The following is a 15,153-nucleotide window of genomic DNA, read 5'->3' on the forward strand; positions in this document are numbered from 1 at the left end:
ATGACAAAGATTTGAATACTGTCTGTTTTGAAAATATGTGATTTCTCTATTCAAACCAAATAATTTAGATATAAAAATTGTTCATGTATTATTTAGAAATCAAGAAAGGCTACTGATAGGTTCCTTAGAGATTCAACACTCAATTATAAATTGTCCCTGGCCTCTTCTTTGGGTTTAAAACTCTTTAGAATCAGCCTTTTGTAGAAGTGTGTATTAAAAGATATGTGCCCTTTCTGAACTTCATCTCCTATATATGCTCTTAATTATACCTTTACTGGTGCTATATAATATTTTGGATTCTTAAAAAATATTAGTAATAAAGCCTAATGAGTCAGTATAAATTAGGGTAATAAAACATACACCAGATATTCATATAAAATTTCTTATGAAGATGTTTATGAAATTTTAGTTGGTATTTTATAGGTCACATTAATAAAAACCATTTTTCTCCCTTTTCAAGCTACTAGAATTTCAATAAGAAATAGAAAAAGCAGAGGGAGTAAGAGACCTGGCTTAGCAGTAATAAGAGCACTGACTACTCTTCCTGAAGACCTGGGCTTTATTCCCAGCACCTAAAGATGACTCACAACCATCTGTATCCTAGAGGTTCCAACTCATTTTTCTGGCCTCTGTGGGAACCATGCATGCACATGATTGGTATTCATATAGGCAGACAAACAAAACATTCATACATATACAATAGATGAATTTTAAAAAAGGAAACAAATAGTGGAGTTATATTTACTTTGATGAAGTAATTCAGATTATTTCTACTAAAACAGATTATTAAGAAATCTCTTACGATAATTTTAATGTAGATAATAAAATTATGGCCAGTATAAGAAAGATTGTATACAATTTTCTAAACTCAGCTAGGTAATAAATGTATAAATCCTTTTTATATTTTATTGAGTGATATGTTTTTCCCTTCTCCCCTCCCATCTTTTCCTCTCCCCTTCAACCCTTTCCCAAGGTCCTTGTGCTCTCAATTTACTCAGGAGATCTTGTCTTTTTCTACTTCCAATGTAGATTAGATCTATGTATGTCTTTCTTGGGGGTCCTCATTATTTCTAGGTTCTCTGAGATTGTTAATTGTAGGCTGGTTTTCTTTGCTTTATGTTTAAAAGCCACTTATGAGTGAGTACATATGACATTTGTCTTTCTGGGTTTGGGTTATCTCACTCAATATGATGCTTCTATCTCCATCCTTTTATTTGCAAATTTCAAGATGCTATTATTTTTTTTTTGCTGTGTAGTATTCCATTGTGTAAATGTACCATGTTTTCCTTATTCGTTGTTCAGTCAAGGGACATGCAGGTTGCTTCCAGGCTCTGGTTATGACAAATAATGCTGCTATGAATATAGTTGAGTACATGTCCTTGTGGTACAATTGAGATTCCTTTGGGTATATACACAAAAATGGTATTGCTGGGTCTTGAGGAAGGCTGTTTTCTAATTTTCTGAGAAATCATCATTCTGATATCCAAAGTGGCTATATCAATTTGCACACCCTCTAGCAAATAACAGCAAACTTCTTCACAGACTTCTAAAGAAGCATACTCAACTTCATATGGAAAAGAAAGAAAAAAACAGGATAGCCAAAACAATCCTGTACAATAAAGGAACTTCTGAAGGCATCAGAATTCCTGACTTCAAACTCTACTACAGAGCTACAGTACTGAAAACAACCTGGTATTTTCATAAAAGCAGACAGGAGGACCAATGGAACCAATCAAAGACCCAGATATTAATCCACACACCTATGAACACCTGATTTTTATAATTAGATATCAATGTAGAGAAGGGTGAATATAGACCCATATCTATCACCATTCACCAATCTCAAGACCAAATTGATTAAAGATCTCAACATAAAGTTAACCACATTGAACCTCAGAGAAGAGAAAGTAGGAAGTGCACTTGAACGCATTGGCACAAGGGAATCACTTCCTAAAAATCAATATAAGTAGCAAAGGCATTGAGAGAAACAACTAATAAATGGGACTTCCTGAAACTGAAAAGCTTCTGTAAAGCAAAGGACACAGTCAACAGACAAAATGGCAATCTACAGAATGGAAAAAGATCTTTACCAACCCCACATCAGAGGACTAATCTCCAAAATATACAAAGAACTCAAGATATTGGTCACCAAAGAACAAATAATCCAATAAAATAATGGTGTACAGACCTAAACAGAGAACTCTCAACAGAGGAATCTAAAATGGCTGAAAGACACTTAAGGAAATGCTCAACATCCTTAAGCCATCAGCGAAAATGCAAATCAAAACAACTCTGAGATTCCACCTTATACCTGTAAGAATGGCCAAGTTCAGAAACACTGATGAAAACTTTTGCTGGAGAGGATGTGGGGTAAATGTCTAAATCTTACTTGAAATTTAATGTGTGAGTGTATATGTACACACACACACACACACACACACACACACACACACACACATATATATATATATATAAAACCAAACTAAAGTTCTCCACAAACTTACCTTGTTTCCTTGTTCAGAACTCTATTTAGAAAACATTCCTAGAACACTATATCATCTACCCCTGGTGGAAATAAATACTTGTATAAAACACAGTATCACAAGTGTTAAAAGCTAACACACTGTTTAATTTGTAGACTATGCCTCATATAGGCTACCTCTTGATCTATATAACTCCAGGAAAAAAAAGGTTAACATGACATACTTTCTTTCAATATACCTTTTGTAGGGGCATTTCAAAATGCTTTATCTCTATATGACTTTGTGCATGTCAGTTCACTTATCCACTTAGGATTCTGGATCGAAAAGCCAGACCACAGCTTGACTGAACATATTGAAGTCCTTTTGTGAGTACTCAACTCTAAAGTTATTTGCATCCAGTTTCTACTGCTGTTTACAGTCTGAATAGCTAGACTTTTGCTAAGTTCTTTTGGGGAAGAGATCTTTTATTGTTAGGCAAATCCTGCCTTGTTTTTAAATGCATAATTATAGGTTTTGCTTTTGTCTGAAGATTTTAATTATTTAAAAAGCACTTTTATAGTAATCAAATGAAATAATTTTTTCATGATAACTGCCTCATTCACTTTACAGTCAGTGATGAACATATTCATGCTGGGAGGTATACTAAGGTGACTAAATAACATTTAGAACTAAATATATTTTTCCTTCGACCATCCATTGAAATTGATACTTAAATTAACTTCTTTTCAGTAATTAACATTTTCATAATGAAATATAAGCAATGCTATAATTTTATGAACAAAAAGCATTTTATTCTGTTTTTTTCTTTCCTTTTAAGATTTATGAATAGAATATAGGAGGACACTGAGCAGGCACAGGGAGTTTATGAGAAATGATTACTCAAATTTTCACATTCTGATAAGAAATAGGAAGGACGACGAGCCCTCTTTAAAGATGACCTTTAGGGCACTCTTGTGGACTGAAGATCATCTCTCAGGAGGATTAATATATCAGGCTAAAGTTTAGGACTGTTCAAGACAAAATAATAATAACAATAATAATAATAAAGTGAATAAGCATAGTACCTAGGGAATTTCTTTAATAATTAACTCACAGAGATTCACCTTGTAGATATTATCTAGTGTTCAACCTCAGATAACAACATAAGGGTGATACACCTTTTCTGAAAGAGAGAAGACTAGTTAAATCAAGGCTTGGTAAAGTTTACTTGTGTGTGTGTGTGTGTGTGTGTGTGTGTGTGTGTGTGTGTGTGTGTGTGTATAATGTACAGGTATGTAACATTTGGGATTAACTGGAAAAAATAGGAAACCAACATGTTTGTATAAGACTAAATTTAGAAAGGAACAAGGTAACTGTGCCAAGGAGTACATAAAACAGGGGTCCAATTATTTATTCCTCTAAAATGAGCCAATTAGAAGAGTTGCAAGGAAGAACTGAAAATGGAGGTTTAATGTACTAATGAACAAACAAGGCTAGTGAACCAAACAAAACCTAAGATGAATTCTTAGAGGGACTAGGTACAGGGTATCCTTGCACTGTATCTGTTCAGGTATCTCTTCAGAGCACCTCAGCATTCAAATTGGCTTTTAAAAAGTCTGTGTGTACTTGGGAGACAGAGAAAATCATGGGTCTGTTGAATGTTGCTACAGTGATGAGGATTCAGAAATGTAAAAGAATCACTAGGAGAAACAGAAATCTTCTACATACTCCTAAAATTATGTCTACCATGTCCAGAAAGTCTTACCTGATGTCCTAACAAACAAAATTATATAATATTAGATATTTTTGTTTCTTCATAAAATGGAAACTTTAAAATATTCCCTTTTTCTAGAGATAACCACAAATCACACACAGAGCAGATTAACTCTGGTTTATCAAGTAGAAAGTTAATATATGTAGAATCATTTTTCTAATTGAGGAGTTTCTAGAAATTAAATGCACACTTTTATGCTGACAAGTTAGTACTGGTTAGGAAAAATTGAGAATAAATCAAGCAAATTTATCATAATTTTGAAGAACCCAATCTGCATACATTCTTTTTTTGAGAAAAGAGTAAGAAAACTTTAATTTCAGAGAACTTAGAAACTGAGCCCTACTGTAAAGCCATCTACTCCCTAATATATGAATATATGTAGATGATAATGAGATTCCTCTCTATTAACATCCAGTATTCATCTAAAATATTTCTGTATATAAAAAACATATTAAGCTTTTTATTTAAAGGAATAACATAACAGATAATAAAATTCATATACTGTATTTAAGTTGATAATATTTTACCAGTATTAATTTACTATTTTGATAGTGTGCTATGGCCATCTCCACTGATATATTCATGGGAAGCTCCTTGAACACATTCCATAGATATGTGCATCTGCTTGGGAAAGATACTATTAAAACAGTGCCATAAACAAAGTCAGCCAGCAAGATGGTTCCCCTCACAGGTGAGAAGGTGCATAAAATGAATCATGAAATTATATGGAACAAGTCTTATTTCATATCAGTTCTTTGAAGCAGAACATCAGCATCCTTATGAATTTGATACCAGCTATGCAACTGAGATGCTCGTCTTTTGGAAGCTCAAATGTTGACTGAGACTTAACACTGTGTAAAGGAAAGAAGAAAGAATATAACAGGAATTTTTAACAGAACAAACCAGAATTCTGTGATGAGGAAACCTTGAAAAAGGATGCAAAAGATTGCAAGATTGACTGGGGCTCCAGAGAATGACAGATTCATAGGATGTGATAAAGGTTTCAATTATCACCAGTTGTAATAAGATTTCTTTCAAAGACTCTAAGATAAGATTATGCTAAATGACAGTAGGTCAACCTTTGGGGAACACATTAATCTTTATCTGTGGTACGAACATCTAAAGGATATATTCTTGTACTTCCCATAGGGTAGGGAACCCTGACTGTTCTTTGGTCTGGAGAAGGAGCGGGAGGAGGAGTGGGGGAAGGGGAGGGGAGAGAAGTGGGAGGAGGTGGAAATTTTTAATTAATTAATTAACTAATTAAAAAAATAAAAAATAATCACTTCATCAAAATTATAATTGTCCATTTAGTGTTTGAAATACTGAAATTAAATGGTGGTACATATACATTTTTACACCCAATTCTGTTGGAAGATAAAGCAATAGAATTCAGTAACTGGGAACTCTTCTACAGCAAACACATAATACAGTTTTAAATTATTTTTACTTAAAATAAGCACAGGAAACTGTAGTATGATGAGATGAGAACAGATGTGAATAAACGCTGCTTTGGCATTAAAATAAAAAGAGAGCACTCTTTATTCTCACAGAGGACCAGGTCTTATACCCAGTGCCCACATGGCAGCTCACAACTATGTGTAACTCCAGAAACTATAATTCCAGTTCCAGAGGATCTGGTGCCTTCCTCAGTCCTTGTAGGGTACCAGGAATGCACACAGTACCTAAACATACTTGAATTAGAGCATCCACAAAGGTGCATCCTAAAGAGACAGTATTAATTGCGACCTCAGCTGTTGTTCTCCTTTGTCCCTATCACCTCTGTGCTTCCTGTCAATGGCAGGGATGCTAAAGCAGACACCTGCCTGCAAGCCTGAAATTACTTGAAACACACCTTTGCCTTAATGACTCCATTTCATCCTCATGAAGTCACTCTCCTATATCATCTTATTGAAAAATATCACATGGGGAGTTTGTTAGGAAGCCTCCTCCCTGTTTCTTAGCTCGCTCTTCTTTGTCCTTTACAGGCGCTTCTCACAGTGTCTCAGCTGTGCCTATGCTTTTTTGGCAGCTGTTTATCATAGGATCTGAAACGAAACATTTCTGCAATATAAATCTTGGTGGGAAAGGGCAGACATGACTCATGTTGGCAAATATTCAAGTTTCTGTGAAAAAATTGAGAAAGTATTTAAGTATGCTCAATATTCTTCATTATATGTATACCTATAATTCATTTTTATTTCATTTTCTTCATTTCTTATTATATAATAAGGTATAATAAGATACCTTATTATATCAAAATATTAATTTTCATTCTCATTCTGATAATTCATATATTCATAATTTCATGAGCTACATTTTGTTTACATTGATGTTTCAACCCTTTTTATAAATAATAAAGTCTTTTTCTCGAGTATTCTTGCATCATTATGATTGTTTCTTAATTATACAGTGCCTGTAACTCAATTTATCTATGTTTTGTGCATTAAACTCCTAAAAAATAAAAATAATAATAATAATCTCGATTTGTGACTCCCCTCCATTTCTCATGAAAGAAAGACACACCATTCCCCAACAGTCACAGACAAGAATATGAACAATTATGATACATGTCCTTCAAGGCAGTTAGACTCAGTCAACCATATGACTTCCTGTATTATATGAAGCTGAGGCTTGCCCTTTAAGAATCTGTAAGTACTACATTGCAATATTGATAAGTATTGTGTCGAATCTGTAGATGGCTGTTGTTAGGATGGCCATTTTTATCATATTTGTAGATAAATATTTCTCTGCACATTTTCTGTCTTGATTATGGTATGTTGAGAGATCAGTAAGCTTCTTGTATCTTTGTATGAATCTGCTTATTTAGGTTATGAAAATTCTCATTTTTGATTTTTTGAAAATGTATTTTTTTTGTGCTCGACCTGATTTCCCCTCATTCCTCAATTCCTATTATCATTAGATTTGGTATTTTCATTGTGTCTCAGGTTTTCTGGTTGTTCTGTGCCATGATTTTTTTCAATAGGTTTAATATTTTCTTTTATCAGTGTATCCATTTCTTCTATTTGTCTTTTATATTTCTTGTATTCTCTTGGTGAGAATTGTCTGACTTTTGTGTTCAAGCTTTTAAGTTTTCATTTCCTGTTTTCCCTCAGTTTGGGTTTCCTTAACTAATTTTATTTCTAATTTCAGGTATTGATTTGCTTTCTTTTTCTTTTTTTATTGATTTTTATTGAGATCTACATTTTTCTTTTCTCCCTTCCCTGCCTCTCTCTCCCCTCTTCCCTTCAACCCTCTCCCAAGGTCCCCATGCTTCCATTTTACTCAGAAGATCTTGTCTTTTTCTACTTCCCATGTAGATTAGATTCATGTGTATCTCTCTTAGAGTCCTCATTGTTGTCTGGGTTCTCTGGGATTGGGATTTGTAGGTTGGTTTTCTTTGTTTTATGTTTAAAAACCACTTATGAGTGAGTACATATGATAATTGTCTTTCTGGGTCTGGGATACCTCACTCAGAATGATGTTTTCTAGATCCATCCATTTGCCTGTAAAATTCAAAATGTTGTTATTTTTCTACTATGTTGACTCCATTGTGTAAATGTACCACATTTTCCATATCCATTCTTCAATGGAGGGACATTTAGGTTGTTTCCAGGTTCTGGCTATGACAAACAAAGCTGCTATGAACATAGTTAAGCACATGTCCTTGTGGCATGATTGAGCATCCTTTGGCTATATACCCAAAAGTATACTGAGTATTACTGAGTTTTGGGGAAGGTTGTTCCCTAATTTTCTGAGAAATCGCCACACTGACATCCAGAGAGGTTGCACCAGCTTGCATTCCCACCAGCAATGCAGTAATGTTCCCTTTACCCCACAACCTCTACAGTGTAAGATGTCATCAGTGTTTTTGATCTTGGTCATTCTTATAGGTTTAAGGTGGAATCTCCGAGTTGTTTTGATTTGCATTTCTTTGATGACTTAGGATGTTGAACATTTCCTTAAGTGTCTTTCAGCAATTTTAGATTCCTCTCTTGAAGGTTCTCTGTTTCGGTCTGTACTCCATTTTTTATTGGATTATTTGTTCGTTTGCTAACCAATTTTTTGACTTATTTGTATATTTTGGAGATCTGTCTGATGGGGGATTAGTGAAGACCTTTTCCCATCTGTAGGCTGCCGTTTTGTGTTGTTGACCATGTCCTTTGTTTTACAGAAGTTTTTCAGTTTCAGGAAGTCCCATTTATTAATTTTTTCTCTCAGTGTCTGTGCTACTGGGGTTATGTTTAGGAAATGTTCTTCTGTGCCGATGCGTTCAAATGTACTTCCCACTTTCTCTTTTATAAGGTTCAGTGTGGCTGGCTTTATGTTGATTTTCTTTTCTTCCACTGGTTTTTATTGACATCTATAAGGAATTTATTCATTTCATCTTTAGAAACCTCTATCATGCTTATAGAATCTATTTTAAAGACTTTTTCTTGTGATTCAGCTATGTTACAATTGTCGTGACTTGCTGTTTGGTAGGATTGCTGGTCTCTAGTAGAGACATATTGTTCTGGATGTTATTGATTGTGTTTTTATACTGTTGTCTAGGTTTCTGGCCTTGAGAAATTGCAATTCTAGGTGCTAATACCCGGTCTTGTCTTTTTTGGATGTGTGTGTGTTGTTCTTTGGTTCCTGTTGCCCTATCAGGTTCTCAGGAGAGCTAAATCATTCTGTGTTACTTAGTAGGAAACTCTTCTGGGATCTTGAGAGGGGTGGCCACAGTGGGTTATGTGTAGAATGCATTTCTAGGTATTGGGAGCGAACACTTATGAATGGAGATGGGATTATAGAGAGTTGCTGAGGGGACTCATAAAATGGAGGTTAAGTAGGGTGTTCTATCAAGATCTGCTTAGTACCCTGGAAATGGGGGCCAAGTGTGAGGAGAGTCTGAGGCAGTTGTTTTGCTCCAGAGCTGAGGATGATACTGGGGATTGGATTTGGAGGAATGGCGGGGGTGTGAAGATTTTCAGGTAGCCTAAATGTTTCTCTAGCTCGAGTGGTCTGCAGGTTCCCAGGATGTACCTGCTGGAGTTGGGGACTAAGTAAAGCAATGACTTTAGGAAAGGAAATAAACAGGAGGATCTATGTAAGTCACTGGAAGTAGAGAGAGGAACAATACAGAGGCCTCATCAGATGTTCGGGTCCAGATCTGAGGGTGAGACTGGCAGATTAAATTTGCAGGATTAGAGAGAGAAAAGTGAAGATCTGCAGTGAACCTACCTGTTTCCCTGTTGGGTGTACCCTTTCATTGAATGTGACCATAACACAAGACACCTTTTTTGATTGAATTTTTCAGTGCCACTGGAGCTTGGTGATTGACCATCAGAATCTCAGTGGTCCTGTTTTGCTCAATCAGCCAGTCCACTGCAAGAATTTTCTGTAAGATTGCAAAGGCAAATGAAACAAAGGCAATTGAGGCAATGCTATGAAAAAAATGCAGGAAGATGCAACAGGGGTGACTTTGGGGAGAAGCTATATGCCCTCTTTGAAACAAAAGGAGAATAAAAGTGAGGTTGAGTAGAAAAATGTCAAAGTACAGTGAAACATTGGACAACATTGACTCAACTGCTGGAGAGGCCTTCAGGGTGCAATTACTTGCTAAAAAGAAACATACCGTGAAGCAGTAGGACCGTATTAATGCCTCAATTCCTCAGAAATATGCTCTGAATACTAAATTGACCCAGCAGCAAAGCAAGAGAGGCCACTTTCTCATGTTTCCTCATCAGAGGCTTTCTTACACATCTGCAGGGCATTCACCATAATCTCCTTGTCTTCAGTTGCAACTGACCCTAGCTGAGCCCATAAATAACACTAGTGTGACCTAGGGATAAGTCAGAATCTGCTTCCAATTTCTTTCTTTCTTTCTTTCTTTCTTTCTTTCTTTCTTTCTTTCTTTCTTTCTCTCTCTCTCTCTCTCTCTCTCTCTCTCTCTCTCTCTCTCTCTCTCTCTCTCTCTCTCTCCCCATTCTCTTATATTTCCATCCCAACAACATCAACTTGTAATTCTTTGTGGGTTTATTTCTCATAGGATCCTTGTGAGGTCTACATTCCCAGTAATTCATGGTCACCACCAGAAAAGTTTCCATGGTATAGTCAGATGTCTGCTTTCCGTACCTCCATGGATTCACCCAGTGTCTTCTTTGCACTAGAGGTGACTGTTCTTTCCTATTCTATTAACAGATAGGTTCAAACAGTGTCCTGTCTTTAGATTATCTGCTTAGGAAGACACTTATAGATACACTGACATGGGAAGAAGAAAGCTCAGGAGGCCTCAAGCCCAGTCTAAGAAGTACAGGCAACTAGAAATGCTAAGAAGAGGAGAAATCATCTTCCCAAGGTACTAGTGCATCAAGTGGTTATCCAGATCAAATTGTCAGCCTATAACAACATATATACAAATAACATGGACTGAGAATATTGTATTTTTATATTTAGGAAAACACACACACACACGTGCGCGCATGCACACAAACAGTATAAACAAAGAAAAAGAAACCATGAATTTGAAAGTGAGCAGGGTACACAAGGAAGGTTTTGGAAGGGAAAAAGAGAAGTGTGGAAATTATATAAATAACAGAAAAAATTAATTATTTGATATATATTTGTGTTTTACTTGCATGTATGTCTGTGCATGAGATACATGTCTGCTGCCCACAGAGTTTAAAAGAGAAAGACAGATCCCATGTTAGAAATGGAGTTTCAGATGGCTGTGTGTCACTGTGTGCATGCTGAGAATTGAACTAGAGACATCTGGAAGAACAGTCCATGTTTTTTAATCTTTTTATTAATTTCTTGAGAATGTAATTCAATGTATCTTGATCATATTCACTCCCTCCCACTTCCCCTCATCTCCATTCATATTTATTCCCTCCCTACCCAATTGTCACTTCCTGTCCTCTTTCCATCTTCAGTTGTGAAGAACAGACTATTTAACAGCAGATGTGGGGGTTCTCTGGCTCTTAAAATATATCTGCTTCCATTTCCATAATGTTCCCTGTGCCTTCAGTATAAAGGCAGTATTGTAGTTGCAACAATCAGCATTGGACACCGCATCTTCTTTTGATCTATGCAGTTTTATCACTTGTGTGATTCCGTAATGATCTTAACTTGCTGCTCAAAAGTAAACTTCTCTGATGAGGAGTGTTATACCTATCTGTGGGAGTAAGTATGATTGCTTAGAATGCAATTAGAAATCACTGGGGGTGTAGGAAAATGACAATAGAAGTTCCCCTCCAGGGTCCATGACTTCACCAGTCATGAAGCATCATTGGCTGAGTTTTCAATGCCAGACACAAATTCCTTCATACTGTTTCTGCCTTAAATCCAATGAAGGGGTTGTTAGTTACTCCCAGGATATAAGCACCACTGTTACCAAGAGACTCCCAAACAATACAGACTATTGCTATTGTTCTTGGTGCCTCCAAGGAAATGTATGTGAGATGATATTGCTGAAGGCACCACACACTTAAGACACAGGACTTGGAGGACTTCATCTTACTTGGAATGGCCCTCTGTGAGGACTAGCTCTCATGGTATTAGAAGTAGCTATGCAAGTTGTCAAAAGGGCAAAGCAATCAAGAGTATCAGCTGTAATACCTATGAACCACAACAGTGACTATCCTGGCAAGATATTCCGAGAAAACCACAGCTGTATTATTGCCTAAATATTCAATCACTGAAAATGTGAGTTAAAAAAGAACAAGGAATTGCATTCCCTGATTGTGGTTATTGTTGTAGTTTCATAGCATTTATACTTGAAGGCACACAATTCTCATTCTATACTTCTGAAGCTGGCATTTAAAAATTTATTAATTGGCTTAAAACTAAATCAATACGCATACATTGCAAAATAGAAATGTATATTAATTTGGATATTTTTCTTCCTCCTTATTGAGTTTTCTGGCTGGTAAGTAAAGGTAATAAAATGTTCAATGGTGCATTTAAAATTGTTAATGCCTTTTTTAATGGACTGTCTAACTGCAGATCTATCTACCACATAGATTCATGCTTGCCATTTAGACTGAACTGTAAGGACACTCATCTGTATCTTGATCTCCAAAGATATAACTCAGTAGACAATCTCCTTCCCCAGTCACTCGGACCACTCTGCCTTGCAAGCATTCTCAGTGTCTAAGACTTGTATAGTCCAACATCAACATGATGATGAGTTATATTTTCAATTCAAGGGAAATGGAGAGAAAAGCCAAGCTTGGTGGAAATTGATTTTTTCCTTATAGCTCTGGTTTATAATACATATATTATATATGTGTGTGTGCATGTTGTATATATAAAATATGATTATATATACAATCATATATGTATATATATAATCATATTTTCTTTTTACATTTTGTTGATTATTCTAATTATGTGTAGGCGTCCATGTATGACATTCTGGGTTGTCCATCTGAAGATCAGAGGATAAGTTTAGGGGTTAGCTCTCTTAATTGCATATTATGCTACTCTATATATTTCAGGATATCTTGTCTACAAGCTTCCAAGTGATATTGACTACACCTCCTATTTCAACACTGGAGCTCTGGATTACAGGTATGGACTACTGTACTGAACATTTGGTGGATACTAATGATCACGTAAGTTGTCATGCTTTTGGCCACAAGTGCTTTCCCTAATGTGATATCTCAATGGCTCAAATTAAGGTATTTTTTCCAATGTGAATTGTGTTGTTGGTTCCCACTCATTGGGATCCATCTCAGAAGTACCAAGACAGCAGTCTTTGTTCAGCTTTCAAACCATAGCATACACAAATCTACAAAGGCAAAGTGAACATTATAGGGACCCAATGGCAACCTAAGATTCCCCTGATCTCTTTATAAGGAATTCCCAATGTTAATGATTTCAAACTGAAATGCTTTATGTGATCAGTGAAGGGAGCACTCATCATCTCATGCCTGGATAAGGTGAGTACGAGACATCTTTGGGGAAAATAGAGAGAATTATAGGAACTTAAAGACTAAGTCCTACCCACCTTTAAAGTAATAAACACTCCCGTATAATTGACAAATTTCAAGTCTCTTGATTTTGTCTCAAATCACAATCATTTTTAGTAGGTTGAATCATAAGAAATTTGTGGTTTATAACCTAAAATAATAAATTAATAATGTTCAACATAGTAGTGTCCTAGAGGCTGGATGCAACTTGAGGGTAAGTCTTTATTGCTGAAGACACCACACACTTCAGACCCAAGGTTATAGGAATTTACTAGAAATTGACCTGGAAGTTTCTTCTCTCAGAATTGGCTCTCATTGTATCTGAAGTTGCTTTGAAAGCTGCCAAGGGACGAAAGCAATCGAAAGTCACAAATGGCTGTAGAACCTATCAACCACAACAAAGGGAGGCATGGCAAGATGCCTATAATGATGAAATATGGCACTAATATCATATAGGTCAGAGTCAAAGCTCATTCAATAGGAGGGAATTCATGCCTACTATTGTAAACCTGGCTAACCAACCATGGTTAGAGAGGTCATAGAGGAGAACCTACAGCTACCTAAGCCAGAATAATTTATAAGTTCCAAGAACTTATTCCCATAGACAAGTATAGTTTTCACTCCTCATCAATTTTTTTTATTTTTGCATTATGTTGAGACACACACACAGCTGGCCCAATTATAGAGCACAACTGGCTATGTTGTGTCCAACCTTGAAAGGGTTCTACAATATAATCCTTACACTTACAGGTCAGAGAACACTGTGGAAAAGTGGCAGAAAAGTTTTAAGAGCCAGAGGACCCAGATGTCTTCTGTAAAACAGTATCTTCTAACTATAACAGGGGAGCTGAATTCATGAAATATCAATAACGTGGTTGCATAAGCAAAACCTGCACAAGGGCAACACCAGTTGGCAGGCAACATGATTGAGGGAATATCAAAAGACTATATCTAGGTGACAAATGATGCTACCTTTACAATGCTAAATGCTGCATGCTACAAATGATTAATGACAACTGAGAGAGGGAATATTAGTCTTACCAGTATGAATCCCCTGATTGGTGATATAGATACAGATAAAGATATAGAGATATATAGATAAATATAGTGTTGGTATGTTGGTGTGCATATGTAAGTGTGTGTGGGGTGTACTTATAATAACTGAAGAAAGAGGTGATAAATTTGAGAAAGAGTGGTAGAAGCAAGGTAAGAGTTGGAGGGGAAGAAGGAGTAGTAGAAATTATATAAATATAGCATCCATATTTGAAATATTTAAAAAGTTTATAAAAGATTATCCAAAGGCATCTGTAGAACATGGGAAAATTAGTGAAACCACTCAGTGTTATCTACAAAGTCACACGCTCTGCAGATGCCTTTGGATAATCTTTTATAATGCACATAAATGCATATCTCAGATACATATGGTCTCCATCAATTTACCTGGAATACATTTTCAAAAATGACTCAAACACAGTCTTTTAGAGCACCAATATTTTATCACTACTGACATGAATTTTTACAAGATATTTACATCTAGGTAAAGATAAAAGAAATAAAAATAACAAAACAAACAAACAATATGCAGACCCGGTCGTCCTGGAAGCACGCAGACAAAGGAAGCTGAACCTATGCTATATTTGACACAAACTACTATGGCCTGACAAATCACCATTACAACTTGCATTTTGTTCTTTTGAAAAATAATTTCCAGTTATTTTTCTTTCTGAATCATGGTGTATTTGATTTGCTGCTTTGATGATGTCGATTTCCTAGCAAACCACAGCTGACATTTGCACTTGAAGCATTCTTCTGAACTACATTCTCAATTAGGTTACAATAACGCTTTTTGGTTGATTCCTATATTTTTAATTGATTCCTATAGTCATGAAGCCTGTGAATTAGTTTTATGGTGCTGTTTCAAGCATACAAATTTTCTTTTGGGATCACTTAAGTAAAAAATACA

The sequence above is a fragment of the Myodes glareolus genome, chromosome 18, assembly GCF_982192425.1.
Source record: "Myodes glareolus chromosome 18, mMyoGla1.1, whole genome shotgun sequence".
Taxonomy (NCBI): domain Eukaryota; kingdom Metazoa; phylum Chordata; class Mammalia; order Rodentia; family Cricetidae; genus Myodes; species Myodes glareolus.